We start from the raw sequence: 9832 nt of genomic DNA on the forward strand, positions 1-9832 counted from the left end.
AGTAAAGAGAAATTTGAAAGCAGTAAGAGAAATGACTTGTCACATATAAGGGAACCCCGTTAAGACTATCAGCAGATTTCACAACAGCAATCTTGCAGGACAGGAGAGAGTAAGATGATATATTCAAAGTACTGAAAGAAAAAAAACTGCCAAACAAGAACACTACACCTGGCAAAATTAATCTTCAGAAATGAAGAAGAGTTCAACTCTTTTCCAGACAGACAAAAACTGAGAAATTTTGCCACCCCTAGTCCTGCCTTACAAGAAATGTTTAAGGGAGTTCTTCAAGTTGAAATCAAAACATGATAAAAGGCAGTGCAAAAGCATATGAAAGCATAAATCTCATTGGTAAAGGTCAAGGTAAAATATATACAAACAGATGAATGTAACATTATAATGGTAGCATAATTGCTTTTAATTCTAATATATCAGTTAAAGATAAAAATTTGTTAATAGATACACAATACAAAATGAAACAAACTGACTACAAGGACACAAAATTGGGGCAGAGGGAGTGAAAGTGGAGAGTTTTTTGTATGCAATTGAAGCTAAGTTGTTATCAATTTAAAATAAATGGTTATATCATATTTTATGCAAGACTCAAGCTAACCACAAAGGGAAAAAATTATAATAGATACTCAAAAGATAAAGAGAAAAGAATCAAAGCAAACCACTACAAAAAACCCCATCAAATAATAAAGGAATATGGCAAGAAAAAAGAGGAACAAAACTCCAAAAGAGAGAGAAAACAATGAACAAAATGACAATGTCTTTATCTATCAGCAATTACTTTATATATAAATCAATTAAACTCCCCAATCAAAAGGCAGAGTGGCTGAATGGATTTTTTAAAAAAAGCAGAAAAACCCAAGATCCAATAATAAGCTGTTTACAATAGACTCACTTTGTTATTGTTGATTGTTGTTCAGTTGCTAAGTCATGTCCAACTCTGTGACCTCATGGACTGCAGTATGCCAGGCTTCCCTGTCCTTCACTATCTCCCAGAGTTTGCTCAAACTCATGTCCATTGAGTTGGTGGTGCTATCCAGACATCTTATCCTCTGTAACCCCCTTCTCCTCCTGCCTTCAATCTTTCCCAGCATTAGGGTCTTTTCCAATGGCCACATCAGTCCTTCCAATGAAGACTTGTTTTAGATTTTTTTTTAATTTTTATTTATTTCTTTTTAGCCATTCTGGGTCTTCACTGCTTTGTATGGGCTTTCTCTAGTTGCAGCAAGTGGAGTCTATTGTTCATTGAAGTGGCTTCTCCTGTTGTGGAGCACAGGCTCCAGACACACAAGCTTCAGTAGTTGCAGCATGCAGGCTCAGTAGTTGTGGCTTGTGGGCTGTAGAGCGTGTGCTTAGTAGTTGTGGCACATAGGCTTACTTGCTCCGTGGCATGTGGAATCTTCCCAGAACAGGAAACAAATCTGTCCCCTTCATTGGCAGGATTCTTGTCCACTGTACTGCTAGGGAAGTCCTCACTTTAGTTTTAAAGAACCTCATAGGCTGAAAGACACTCATAGGCTAAATATATAAAGCAAATATCAGTTCAGTTCAGTCGCTCAGTCGTGTCTGACTCTTTGCGTCCCCATGAATTGCAGCACGTCAGGCTTCTCTGTCCATCGCCAACTCCCGGAGTCTACCCAAACCCACGTCCATCGAGTCGGTGATGCCATCCAACCATCTCATCCTCTGTCGTCCCCTTCCCCTCCTGCCCCCAATCCTACCCAGCATTAGGGTCTTTTCCAATGAGTCAACTCTTCGCATGAGGTGACCAAAGTATTGGAGTTTCAGCTTCAACATCAGTCCTTCCAATGAATACCCAGGATCGATATCCTTTAGGATGGATTGATTGGATCTCCTTGCAGTCCAAGGGACTCTCAAGAGTCTTCTCCAACACCACACTTCAAAAGCATCAATTCTGCGGCACTCAGCTTTCTTCACCATCCAACTCTCACATCCATACATGACCACTGGAAAAACCATAGCCTTGACTAGACAAACTTTTGTTGGCAAAGTAATGTCTCTGCTTTTCAATATGCTATCTAGGTTGGCCATAACCTTTCTTCCAAGGAGTAAGCGTCTTTTAATTACATGGTTGCAATCACCATCAGCAGTGATTTTGGAGCCCCCAAAAATAAAGTCTGACACTGTTTCCACTGTTTCCCCATCTATTTCCCATGAAGTGATGGGATCAGATGCCATGATCTTATTTTTCTGAACGTTGAGCTGGGCTTTAAGCCAACTTTTTCACTCTCCTCTTTCACTTTCATCAAGAGGCTCTTTTAGTTCTTCTTCACTTTCTGCCATAAGGGTGGCGTCATCTGCATATCTGAGGTTATTGATATTTCTCCCAGCAATCTTGATTCCACCTTGTGCTTCTTCCAGCCCAGCGTTTCTCATGATGTACTCTGCATAAAAGTTAAATAAGCAGGATGACAATATACAGACTTGATGTACTCCTTTTCCTATTTGGAACCAGTCTGTTGTTCCATGTCCAGTTCTAAATGTTGCTTCCTGATCTGCATACAGGTTTCTCAAGAGACAGGTCAGATGGTCTGGTATTCCCATCTCTTTCAGAATTTTCCAGTTTATTGTGATCCACACAGTCAAAGGCTTTGGCATAGTCAATAAAGCAGAAATAGATGTTTTCCTGGGACTCTCTTGCTTTTTCGATGACCCAGCGGATATTGGCAATTTGATCTCTGGTTCCTCTGCCTTTTCTAAAACCAGCTTGAACATCTGGAAATTCACGGTTCACGTATTGCTGAAGCCTGGTTGGAGAATTTTGAGCATTACTTTGCTAGCATGTGAGATGAGTGCAATTGTAGTTTGAGCATTCTTTGGCATTGCCAATGAAAACTGACCTTTTCCAGTCCTGTGGCCACTGCTGAGTTTTCCAGATTTGCTGGCATATCGAGAGCAGCACTTTCACAGTGTCATCTTTCAGGATTTGAAATAGCTCAACTGGAATTCCATCACCTCCACTAGCTTTGTTCGTAGCGATGCTTTCTAAGGTCCACTTGACTTCACATTCCACGATGTCTGGCTCTAGGTGAGTGATCACACCATCGTGATTATCTGGGTCGTGAAGATCTTTTTTGTACAGTTCTTCTGTGCATTCTTGCCACCTCTTCTTAATATCTTCTGCTTCTGTTAGGTCCATACCATTTCTGTCCTTTATCGAGTCCATCTTTGCATGAAATGTTCCTTTGGTATCTCTAATTTTCTTGAAGAGATCTCTAGTCTTTCCCTATCTGTTATATTCCTCTATTTCTTTAGACAGATGCAAAGGCAGAAGTTGACAGTAGTGCAATAATAATAAGGGATTTCAACACCCCAGTTATAATAATGGATAGAACACCCAGATAGAAAATCAGTAAAGAAACAACTGACTTGAACAATGCTGTAGACCTAATGGACCTAACAGACATATATAGAACTTTCCACAGAATAGCAGAAGAATACACATTCTTCTCAAGCACACATAAAACATTCTCCAGGATAGACCATGTGTTAGGTCACAAAACAAACCTTGACAAATTTAAGAAGTTCTATGTCTCTCAAAGTACATTTTCTGACCATAATAGAATGAAACTAGAAATTCACAACAGCAAGAAAATGAGAAAGTTCACAAATAGGAAAACTAAGCAACACAATCTTGAACAATTGTTGAGTCAAAGAAGAAATCAAAAGGGAATTTTAAAAGTATCTCAAAACAAATAAAAATGAAAAAACATGTGCCAAAACTTATGGGATGCAATAAAGGTGTTCTCTCCACACACACAAAAGTCACCACAATCAAGGTAAATAAACATTACTAAGAGTTTCTTAGTGTGTCTTTGTAATCTATCCCTCACACTTCTTTTCGGTCTTTTTCCTCATCCCCAGGCAACTACTGATCTGCTTTGTATCAGTTCAGTTCAGTTCAGTTGCTCAGTTGTGTCCGACTCTGCAATCCCATGGACTGAAGTACACCAGGCTTCCCTGTCCATCACCAACTCCTGGAGCTTACTCAAACTCATGTCCATTGAGTCGGTGATGCCATCCAACCATCTAAACCTCTGTTGCCCCTTCTCTTCCCGCCTTCAATCATTCCCAGCATCAGTGTCTTCCAGTGAGTCAGTTCTTTGCATCAGGTGGCCAAAGTATTGGAGTTTCAACTTCAGCATCAGTCCTTCCAATGAATATTCAGGACTGATTTCCTTTAGGATGGACTGGTTTGATCTCCTTACTGTCCAAGGGACTCTCAAGAGTCTCCTCCAACGTCACAGTTCAAAAACATCAATTCTTCAGTTCTCAGCTTTCTTTATAGTCCAACTCTCACATACATACATAACTACTGGAAAAACCAAAGCTTTGACCTTTGGTTGGCAAAATAATGTCTCTGCTTTTCAATATGCTGTCTAGGTTGGTCATAACTTTTCTCCCAAGGGGCAAGTCTTTTCATTTCATGACTGTAGTTTGGACCTCCCAGAAATAAAGTCTGTCACTGTTTCCATTGCTTTGTATCACTATAGTTCAATTTGCATTTCATATAATTTTATATAAGTGAAATAGCGTGACATGTAATACGCTATGCAGTTTTTCATGGCTTCTTGGGAAATCACATCTTAATTATCTCTTTATTCCTAGGGTTAAGCACAGTCATCCAGTCAACAAATATTTTAGAGTGCCTACTATGTGCTAGGTTTTGGCCACACTATTCAAGGAACATAACAGATGTTCAAAAAATGCTTGGTGAATGATTCTGTGAATTCGAGTAGCATAAACACTTTTTCACTGAGATACATTCATATACCATAAAATTAATATTTTTAAAGTGTACCAGTCAATGGGCTTTAGTTTATTTACAAAGTTGTGCAATCATATCTAATTCGAGAACATTTTCCTCACTCCAAAAGAAGCCCTATACTCACTTGCAGTCATTCCCCATTTCTCCCATTCTCCAGCCTCTTGCAGCTACTAGTCTATTCTGGACATTTCCTATAAATAGTATTATTACAATATGTACTCTTCTGTGACTGGTTTATTTCATTCAGAATAACGTTTTCAATATTCATTCATGTTGCAGTATATGTCAGGATTTTCTTCCTTTTTGTGGCTAATATACCATTCTGTTTATTCATCAGCTTATAGACATTTGGGTTTTTTTTCATTTTGAGGCAATTATGAATCATTATGTCATGAACATTCAAGTACATATTTTTGTGTGAACATATGTTTTCAATTCTTGGGTACATACCTAGGAGTGGACAATATGGGCCATATGCTAACACTCTGTTTAATTTTTTGAGGAAATTCCAGACCATTTCCCAAAGTGACTGCATCATTTTACATTTCTAGCAGCAATGTTTGAGAGTTCTAATTTCTCTACAACCTTATTAACACTTGTTATTGTCTGTGTTTTTTATTCCAGCTATCCTAGTGGGTGTGAACAAGCATCTCATTTAGTTTTTATCTACATCTCCCTAATGACTAAGGATATTGAGTACCTTTTTGTTTGCTTTTCCTCACAGATGATAGAAAGTCCTGTACAGGAGTTCTATGGAAACAGAATTCAAAAACATTCATATGTCCTGGGCAGTGCTGGTAGCAGCATGAATTCTATCACACTTGCCCTGCATGCCTGGGGGACAGGGAGCTTGTACCAGGCCTCTGCCCACCTGGGAAGTCCATCCCTGCCTCCCAGCAGAGGCAGGCAGGAGGGAAGCTGGCCTGGAGGTCCCTGAGGTCCCTGAGGACTCAACCCCACCTCAGGGCATAAGGCTGCTCTGTGTCCCAGGCTGAGAATACCTCAAGCCAGAAGCAAGCTCTTCATATGTTGTTAGCTTCTCAAATCACGGATGAGAAAACGATGACAGAACATTCATGCACTGATGGAAACAGAGACAGGAGCTCAGAGATCCAGAAGGAGGAGGGGCTGCAGAAGTGTTGACATTCCAGATCAGGATCCTGGAACCAGGAGATAATCAGGTAATCCTGTTTATCTTTGCCAGGAAGGGACTCATCCCTACAGCTCAGAACACTCAGAATCACAACCCTAGATGAGCCACTGGATGCATGAAGTCACCTTTCAAATGTGGCCACCGTGCATGTGCAGCCCGGAGGCAGAGAGCCAACATAACCCACTGCACACCCGGCCCTCTGGTGAGAGACCTCAACAGCAGCTCTGGCAGCCGCTGGGGCGGCGACAATGCCTTCCCTCTGCCTGACGCTTGTCACTCAGGCAGGGAGGCATCAGAGTCCTGGGCTCCTGTTTGACATTCCCTCCATGGGCCCCCTTGGCTTTGGGGAGCTGGGTCTGGGATGCCCTCTCCTCTCCCAGGCCTTGTTCACCCCCAGCCACTTCAGGCTGCCCAGAGCACCTGGCCCTCCCCACACTCATTCTGCTGCATTATTTATTCAAACCAGCAAGGTCTATTTATAGCTCCTCTGAAAGGCAGCAGCTGCTCAGTTCCCAGGAAAGTAGAACACTCAGACATTAAAGAAGTGTTTTCAAAAGAAAAAAACGTCCTCTCATGGACTCAGGAGGTTGCTGTCCCAATGCATCTTCCAAAAATATGCCTCTCTGGCAGTGCTCTGAAGCATGAGAAATCTCAGCTCTTGTCCAGTACCTTCCCCCAACGCAGAGCCCAGGTCACTCCCTGAACACAGGTCCACCCAACTGAAATGGGTAGGGCCAAGAGAAACAGCTAAATAACAATAAATGACGGGGTGATTCTGTATGTTCTGTAGCTCTATTCTCCACAGCACCTCCAAAACCCATTTTATTTTGCTCGTTACTTTTTTCCAACCTTCTTTATTACATGTGTTTTTAAATACGCCTCCACAGGCATCACAAAGTGGCTATCATATCCATTCTCTGAAATAACACTCTTCTCAACAGAATAAGCAAGTAGCCAAATCCATTTTAAATATCACCTCTTTAATGTTCTGAGTCTCCTGGGAGGAAGCTCAGACACAATGATTTGCCTGAAGTCTCACAAATCTGTCTGATGCTCAGTGAGAATATCATGAGTCCAAAAGGGTTCTCAGACAATCAGGCCTTTGGGAGCTGAGTGGTGGTCACTGTGTGCAGAGTTTGGAGACAGGGGTCTGGGTGAGTCCAGCTGGAGAAGATGGGAGAGTAGAGCTCTCAGTAGGCAGTGTGGGTTCCAGGTGCAGGCCATCCAACACCTTGCCCCAGATTTAGGAAGTTATTGGCATATGATATCAGGCAAGTTGCATCTGACTTGTAAGCCCAGGAGTCCCCATGGCTTCTTATCACATTGTTGTGTCACATGAGACAGTCTCAGTGCCTGTGCCTGACATGTAGGAAGCATGGATCATGTGTTTATGATTAGTAGCAGTGCTGAGATGGGGAAACCGAGATATTGAGAACCCAAGAGACTTGTCCGAGGTCATGCAGTGCCAGGACCAGAATCAGGACTCCTGATTCTCAAATCAGGCTTTATATTTTATGATTGATTGCAGTACCAGGCATCTCCTGTAAGATAGCTAAACAAGGCAGGTGGCCCAAAGTCCCAGGCATCTATGAGCACTCAGGAGCTGACAATAAGAAAATATATGAAGGAGTGAGAACTGTGGAAGATCTTGGCAATTCAGGCAGCCTTTGGAGTCAGCTCAGGATCTCACATTTCTCCTGCTGTGAATGAAGCCTGTGCCCAGGCTGGCTAATCTGAGGGAGGGAGGTGGAAGGGGTCACTCCTAAGTGCGGGAAAAGGGAAAAAGTGCTGCTGCCAGGCAACTCCAGGCACCAGGGTCCTGAGAAAAATAGGCCATCTGGCCAGGCCTTGACCTCAGAGAGCTCACCAGCTAGAGAGGCCAGGCAAGACAAAATATGAAACCATGAAAGAATAATGCAAGGCAGAACAGTGCACTAAGGAGTGTGCACTCATGCCCCTGAGCAACCAGGGAAGGGAATCAATCATCACTCAGAGCTTCATAAATATAGAAATATTTAGACTAGGCTTTTGTATCAGACAGGACCTAATAGTGGATTGCAACTGTCAGAGCTTCAATTCAGCCCAGCTGAAGCACAAAGGGCTATGTTTTAAAAAGGATAGATTAGACCTTACTTGTTCTGTGAGTCAAAGATGCTCTGTGTTGTCCCCTAAGTTGTTTATTTCTTCACTGCAAGCTGAGACCTGTTAGCTCAAAGTCCATCGACACCAAGCTCAAATTTTTACACGTCTAGTTATTTTAAGATAGCCAAAGCAGAATATTTTTAGCTATTTAGAGGCGGCTTGCTTTGCATCCCTCATGAAATCTCATCCCACATCATTGGCCACTGGCACAAAAGAACTGTTGGTCATAAGAAGCTGATGAAGCCCTTCAGACCTCACTGAGCTAGAGACCCTGTTGGGCTGCTGACAAATACAACCTAGGTGTGTGAGTCCATCTGACTCTTTCCCAAAATTCCCTGCCCCTTTCCCCTTCTCGTCTCTGGTCTCATGCTCTCCCTCCCACACAACTCTGTCTGAGCTCTACCCAATAAAGCTTGTGCATTACTGCCTCTCCTAATCATACTTTTTTCCTTGATCAACCACAAATCCCTCAACCCTTTTACAAGAATTCAAAGAAAACTAAACAAATATATCTAAGTAAAAAAGGAACTAGAGCATCTGGGATACCCCCAATAGTGACTTAAATCAAGACTCTTTCTTTAATTTTACTTCATTTATTGCAGGCTGTCTTTCTCCACAATGGGAGGCAATGACCTTGCACTGGAGTGGCAGGGTCAGTGTGCTGTGGTTGGTTGCTGGTTCCTGTGACTGCAGCTGGAGGTGGGGGTTGGGTGGGGGTGGTGTCAGTGAGGGTTCCTTTCCAAGAAGGCGATTGTTTGTGGCAGGTTAGCTTCCCTGGAATAGGACCCTGCAAGAGGAAGCTGCATGCAAAGTCTTATTAGACCTCTCCTGGGACACATGCATGGAAGAAAAGAAAGCAGGACGGGGCAGGGGTTTCACCTGAGGCCTTGACTGATCCCCTAGGAAGCTCTGGAGCTGAGAGTGTAACCAAGCAGGACCCTATGGGGCCTTCCTGTATAGACCTTTCCCCCCACCATGTTGTCCATCTACCTCTTATCTGTAGAAAAACTTTAGCCTCTAAAGCCTTCCCCAAGTTCCAAAGAATAAATTTAATCAGAAAAATTAGAAAATGCAAAAATAAAGGAAAACAGTCAAGCAAGACAAAATAAAAATAACAATCATTAAACAAAGCCAAGGACCTTTAGCTCCTCCTGAGCCATGTCCTTTGAGATGTTTTGCACTGAAACCCCTTCCACTAAGTGAAAGAAGTTAGTTAACTGCTACCCAAAGCACATTGAAACCAGATGGCTGATGATGTTGGTTCCCTATTACCTTACCAACAAATAATCAGGTTGAGTAAGATATCTGCCTGTTTGCACCACAATGGTTCAACTTGCTTCAAACCCAGATGCCGAAGGACCATAAAAGGGCAGAAAAGAGGTGGCACTCCAGTTCCCAGAAGAACTGGGAACTATTCCTAGAACACCAATGTATATACCACCCTTTCATTACCTTTGCCCTTGAAATCTTACCCTTAATTATTCCCCAAGTGAGAAGTTGATTTGTGAGCTAAGTTCCCACTGGCCCATTTAATAAATCTTGCTCTACTTTGATTTGGTTTTGCTTATGGTTTCAAAAATACCAAAAGTAAAAGAACATTCCCCACCAAGGCAGGGAGCCTCAGCCAGACTAGGACCCAAGTAGGGGGTCCGCATAACCTCATTTGGTTACAAGAGTTGTCCCAAGCTGAGAGAAGAGGGCCAGACCCCTGTGTCCCTATTGTTCTGGGTCATTTCTCT

The 9832-nt window shown here is 42.5% G+C and overlaps 1 long non-coding RNA gene across 1 annotated transcript in view; it reads left to right on the forward strand.

Annotated features, from left to right (window-relative positions):
• The window catches only part of LOC145539932 (uncharacterized), a 50090-nt gene extending 40935 nt beyond the window's left edge, over positions 1-9155 (forward strand). Inside the window, exon 2 of the long non-coding RNA XR_014078075.1 lies at positions 5523-9155. This is a non-coding gene — a long non-coding RNA (uncharacterized LOC145539932). The remainder of the gene's footprint in view (positions 1-5522) is intronic.
• Positions 9156-9832: the final 677 nt, after the last annotated feature.

Source organism: Giraffa tippelskirchi, chromosome 2, assembly GCF_054371585.1.
Source record: "Giraffa tippelskirchi isolate mGirTip1 chromosome 2, T2T-mGirTip1v1.2.pri, whole genome shotgun sequence".
Classification (NCBI taxonomy): domain Eukaryota; kingdom Metazoa; phylum Chordata; class Mammalia; order Artiodactyla; family Giraffidae; genus Giraffa; species Giraffa tippelskirchi.